The sequence below is a fragment of the Belonocnema kinseyi genome, chromosome 2, assembly GCF_010883055.1.
Source record: "Belonocnema kinseyi isolate 2016_QV_RU_SX_M_011 chromosome 2, B_treatae_v1, whole genome shotgun sequence".
Taxonomy (NCBI): domain Eukaryota; kingdom Metazoa; phylum Arthropoda; class Insecta; order Hymenoptera; family Cynipidae; genus Belonocnema; species Belonocnema kinseyi.
The window spans coordinates 88,558,660-88,564,659 of NC_046658.1; the positions used below are offsets into that span (position 1 = coordinate 88,558,660).

Sequence of the window (6,000 nt, forward strand, 5' to 3'; positions counted from 1 at the left end):
AACTTTGAATTAAAAATATTTTATTGGCGATTTATTAGAATTTTTATTTGAGAGTCAAATTATCAGCAAAAATATAAGTAAATTAATTTCAAATTCTTATCAAGACTTTCGAATTGAAACAGTGACAATCTGAAATCCTCATGTTTTAAACGGATTCAGAATTGTTTTGGCAAATCAATTATTGCTAATTTTGTAATGCTTAAAGTACTGATACATTAAAAAAATAATTTATTTACATTTACAGTTGATAAAATAAAAATGATTTTTTATCAAAAGTTTTCAACTTCGAACGCTTTTATTTTTTAATTGTTTAAATCTTCAAGAATGCATTTTAATTATTTGAAAAACTGTTGAAATCGAACTTGACAGATTTTTCTTATTAAAATTCGTGAAACTCCCGATCAAGAAACAAATTTAACGTCATTTCCCGGTTTTTCGCGGTCAAGCGGCAACCCTGAGTAAATAATAAAACATATGTTTCTTTATGTATTTATTCAACAATGCTTGGAAATTATTTGTTAATATACCAAGGCCTTGAATGTTGGCATCAACCTCCTTGAAACTAACCTAGGCTAAAAAATTTGCTCCAGCTTTAAAATGACGCAAGGAAACTTGCCACGGTCAAAGCACGAGCCGTAACTATCTATTGGAACAACACATGTATCCCATAAGAATGTCATACGTAATACGCAATACGCAATTCAACTAGAACAGGTTTTCTGGCAATCAGCATTCGAAACGTAAAACGCGTTTCCCGCCATGCGGTTGTCATGGTCGTATGGAACGTAATCCAATATTTTTTTTATCGCTCACGTGACGAAATCTCCTGTGACATTTTACAATCACAATTTGCAATGCTTGCAATGCTTTCTGCTGATAAGTGATTATAAATCCTCAGTTCCGATTCAAATTCGCGATTTCATTCTTTTCATGGTTATGCACATTATCAACAAATGGACTTCACTTCTGTCGTGCTCTTTGTTATATATTCATCAGTATGTATAATAACTGCCTTGAAAGTTCACGAGTGGAAAGTTATTTCTCGGAGGTCGATTGAACATTATTGTATACCGCAAACAATCCACAGATGCTGTTGCCATTTATATTACATGAGATCTTTTTCACGTATAAAAGAAGAGACGGAAAGAAAGTCCAAAAATTTAGGCTGATGATGGATTACAGTAGATATGATACTTTCTTCAAACAAATTGACATACATTGGTCAAGTGCAGTGTCTTTTCTCAGTCACATACATATATGTGTCTACTTTTTTTTTTACCTTTGCGAACAAATCGACTATGTGGAAAGTTCGCCATTGCTATTCGAAAACCGTCGACCGCCGTCTCGACGCTTTCTCATTCATAGCATCTTTAGAGTTTAGATGATGAACTTTCGCGAATTCATGATTTTCGCAAACGTTGACTGAATACGGCTATATAAAAATTACTCCACTCAAAATGTTATGTCAAGATCTTTCAGATGCTGGATCCATTTTTCAGTTCAGATTTCACTTCCCTTTTCTTAATTTGGGTTCTTTTTCTTAATTTGTGTTTTTCAGATGCAGGTTACGGGCCTTAAATATGAGGGGTAAGCGAATAAAATATGATTAATCCATTCGAGATGATTTCTGAATATTTCTCAATAAAATAAATTCAAATAGTAACATATAAAAAGAAACCATCTAGGGGAGAGTGGTGTATGGTGTCGGGCTTTGAATTAAATGTCCTGTAAATTAAAATTAAAATGTCATTAATTGATATTTATTAAATCGTTGTTCTTGAATTTCGGTCAGCGTACCCCATACCATGGGGCATAGTGTCCCTCATATTACTGCTTATTTATTTCAACAATATGAACATTGTAGAATAAAAAGTAAACAATATAATAATTCTTGAGAGTATAATGTAATTATGAAAAATGAATCGATACATGACCAACACTAAATGAATGTTTTCTTATCAATAAAAGTAAAGTATGTCGCAGAAGCTTGTTATAACCTATTACTCCTTAAAAATTCTATTCAGCCTGTAAATACCTGAAATTTCCCTTAACAGTTATCTTGCTTACCGACATGTAACAAAGTCAAAAAAATCCAAAACAGGCATTCATCAATAATAAATAATAAAAAATTGCTTGAAGTTTGCTTGAAATTACAAATTATAAGGAGGAATGGAAACAGTTTCTTAAGAATAAGTTTTAATATTTGTAGGTTATGACCGCAAAGTTTACATGCTGGTCTCTTTCAAAAGACTAAAAAATAAAATTTTGCGGTTAAGTAAAGAAAATTATTTTAAGCTTATTTTAATAGAATATTTTGAACAGGAATGGGAATACTTTTATAACCTTCATTAAGACAATTTTTTATATTTGTAGGTTATAATCACGCATCTCAAATGATATAGTCTCTTTCAGATGAATAAAACGTGCGCTTGGTACTTCCCGTATTATTATTACATATAACTTTGAATCACGTTACGATTTTCGTCGTTATCTGTTTAATAATAATAACTTTACGAGATTCACAAGATAACTTAATGAGTTTTTCTGCATTATCCATCAAATTACTGACCTGTTATTAAGCACTGTTACCATATCCCTACAATTTTTTGGACATTATACACCATATGTCATGTTGCAAGATTTTATTAATTTTAATATATTTAGAACGTTCATAAAAACCATTTATGATACCAGAAGTTCAAAGAAATGCTTCACCTATTAGAATCTAACGTTTTCATGCTTCAAGCATTTCAAAATATGCTGTAAGTGCTCAATTTCTACCAAAGACTTTTGCAACTGTTTACGCCAAAACTGTTTTTTAATAATAACTATTGTGACACGTGATTTAAAAAAAAATTTTCATCATAAACGAATTTTGTAATACAAATAAAGTAATTTATGTAAAAAAAACTAATATCAAAATCAACACATACAGGCATTTTTTGTAATTGATACCATACCCCACACTGACACCTTATCCTGCATTTATGTAGTTTTTTAAACATGCCCGTGCAGAAATTCCAATTTGGATCTGATCGGGGCCAGATCGGGCAGAATTTGGCCCAAATCAGGCTATCTAGATGGGGCCAGACTTGAAATGAAACGCAATGCCCGACCGGGGCATAAGCGCTGCGCCCAGAGATAACCATTCCTGGCCCCGATCGGGCTCATATTAATTTATTTTACTTATTCTTAATTAAAAGGGATTCTTAAATAAAATAATATTAAAATCGAATATATCACCTCCTTAACTGAAATTTGAGAATATAAATATCAGGTTATGTAACAGATCGCGATATGAAAAAATTAGAGTATGTCAGACACTTTTTTTCGAGCAAACGGAAAAAGTCAAACGACGCAATATAACAGCCAGCATTTGTATATGATAAACCATTTAAGTATTTTGCAATATATATTTTTGGTTTTAATTTCTAAATTGAAGTTGCTTTCATTTTCTATATTAAACTTAATTGTGAAAAGATATTTTGAAATAAGTGGATTATAATATCGCACTGGCTCTTTAATTTATTTTTACAAAAGCGAATATAAATAAGAAGGTTGTATTTACATTCCGATTGTATCAAATCACCTAAAAATACGTGAAAATAAATATGTTTATGACGCCATTGTTGATCTAATTCGTTTTCACATTCAACAAATGAAATATTACTTTTGCTATTTTATTATAAATAAATGACTTCCTTTCGAGGTTAGGTTTCATCTTAACATTCTTAATAAATTTACTTATTATAGTTTTCAACACGTAATTCAGGAATATTTTGAAGTATACTATACCTACGCATTCATCTTATGCTAACTTTTGGCATTTTTTCCCACTTAATTTGTCACTATTACATATAATAATTGAAATATTTTTGACGCTTAACACTTTACATTAAAACTTGGGCGATTTGGAGTCAACCCACTTTAGTCCCCGAAATTTATGGAGCGCCATCTACTGGTAAAGCTTGGCTATTAAGCCGGGGTCTAGAGGGGGCCAAATTTAACAACCAAAAAATTGTGTGCCCGATCTGGCCCAAATCGGAAATAAGGCAAACATTTGGCAATTTCTGCACGGGTATTGAACACATGAGTACATCAAATAAACGGATCATCTTTATATATTAATAGCGTGCGCATTTTGTTATACAGGGATTATCATACGTTAAAATTGATCCGATTTTCCTCGAAGATGGGTCAAATTGAAAATCCTAGCATGTGTATTTGCTTTAGAAAATAAAATTTGGTAGTTTATAATGATTTTTTATTATCAGAAGTTGAAAAACAAGTAAAATGAAGAAATTTCGATTGTTTAGACGAATGTTTTGAAAACTTTTCTATAAGTCTAATTTTTTCAAGGATAGCTCAAATTAATGTTCATCAAAAATAAAATTTGCTACGTTCAGGTGTACTTTTTTATTATTAATTGTTAGAAAATAAGAACAATAAAGAAATTTCATTTTCAGGTCACATATATTGAAATATTTTCTTTCAGTTTCATAATCTTGGAACATGGCTAAAATTAAAGATCTTCCCATGTCGGTGTACATTAAAAAAATAAAATTCCCTATATCGTAGTATTACTTCTTTTAGCAATAGGTCAGAAATTTGCAAAATGATGAAATTTCGTTTTTCGGAAAATGTCTTTTTCTTTGTAACATTTGATCAAAATGCAAAATTCTTGGTTTTTAGAGTAATACGGAGGAAGCTTTTCTGTCGTCTCATTTAGAAGGCAAGGGTGGGGAGTCATCACCCACATCGAAATATCTATTATTCAATTTACCTTTTTCTGCAAGATTTTTTTCGTTCTATAATTAGGACGAAGAATTAATTTTTAATTTTAAAGAAAAGTGTATGTGAAAGCATATGATTTTGAGCACAGAAAGAATGCACAGAAGTGCAGTTTTATGAAAAGAAGAATATTTTTCGGTTGAAAGCAGAAAAATGATGGATACTAATCGACATCCAAGAGATTATGACTCTATTTTCATTCTACATTTAACCCTTTTCCAAATTTATAAATTTGGATTTCGAAATTGTAATAGCTTGAGCCTTAGAAAATAAAGATGAATATTTTTAAGGCCTTGATAAATGAAGCGAGTTTAATTGTCAAAAATATTTTAAAAACTGTTTAGACTTGGAAATTGTAAGCAGAAAAACGATAAAAACATTATTTTGCCTTCAAAACCAGTTGAGGTTCTCTGAGCATTTTTGTATGCAAGTTTGCGTGCAACTTGAAGCTAATTTTTATTTAAATATTTAAAAGATTAACAAATGTTTAAAACGAGATTTTGATGGGATAGAATTTTTCTATGAACCAAGGGTCAAATAACCATATTCCTCGAGTCCCAAAAATGCTACAACCATGCATAACTCATTTTTTCCCAAAAATGAATTCATCATTTTGTTCGCTCATCCTCATTTAGAGTCTTAGATTTTTTGGACTTTCGGTTTAGAACTTAAGTTGACTAATTATTTATCGTTAATTTAAGTTTTTCGATGCTTGAGTATTTGTTGCAAACCAAATAAAGTTCAGGCACAAGAGGATTAAATTTCACTGTCGCTTGTAGATTGACATAGCTTCATTACGAGTGAAATTTAATGCTATTCTTGCAGAATAAAAAGTGAACTGGACTTTTGAGCGCCTATTGAATTTTTGGCGTGTGCGTGAGCATGAGCTGCCAAAGAGGTCAATGCCTCTTTCATTCTCTCTCAGTTATTTTCACACAAACGTACCATCGGCCATACAAACATTTTTCATGATGCAGCTAAGAATTCCGTTCTGTCACAATACACTTGCTTCCAGATCATCTTTACCTCTTTTTATAAAAAAAAAATGCATTGAAAACTTGCATTGTGTCATCTGTTACCAGCACATCTGGGCCTACAATTTCTTTGTAATGTACGAGGGTGGATTGATAAGTTTCCGGCCTGACCAAGAAAAACAACGTTTTTAAGAATTTTTTTTTTATTTCTCAACATAATCTCCTCCAAGGCTGA

At 31.2% G+C, this 6,000-nt stretch overlaps 1 protein-coding gene across 4 annotated transcripts in view; it reads right to left on the reverse strand.

Annotated features, from left to right (window-relative positions):
- Positions 1-6,000, reverse strand: part of LOC117168421 — a 230,340-nt gene that overhangs the window by 150,095 nt on the left and 74,245 nt on the right. The window lies entirely within an intron of this gene.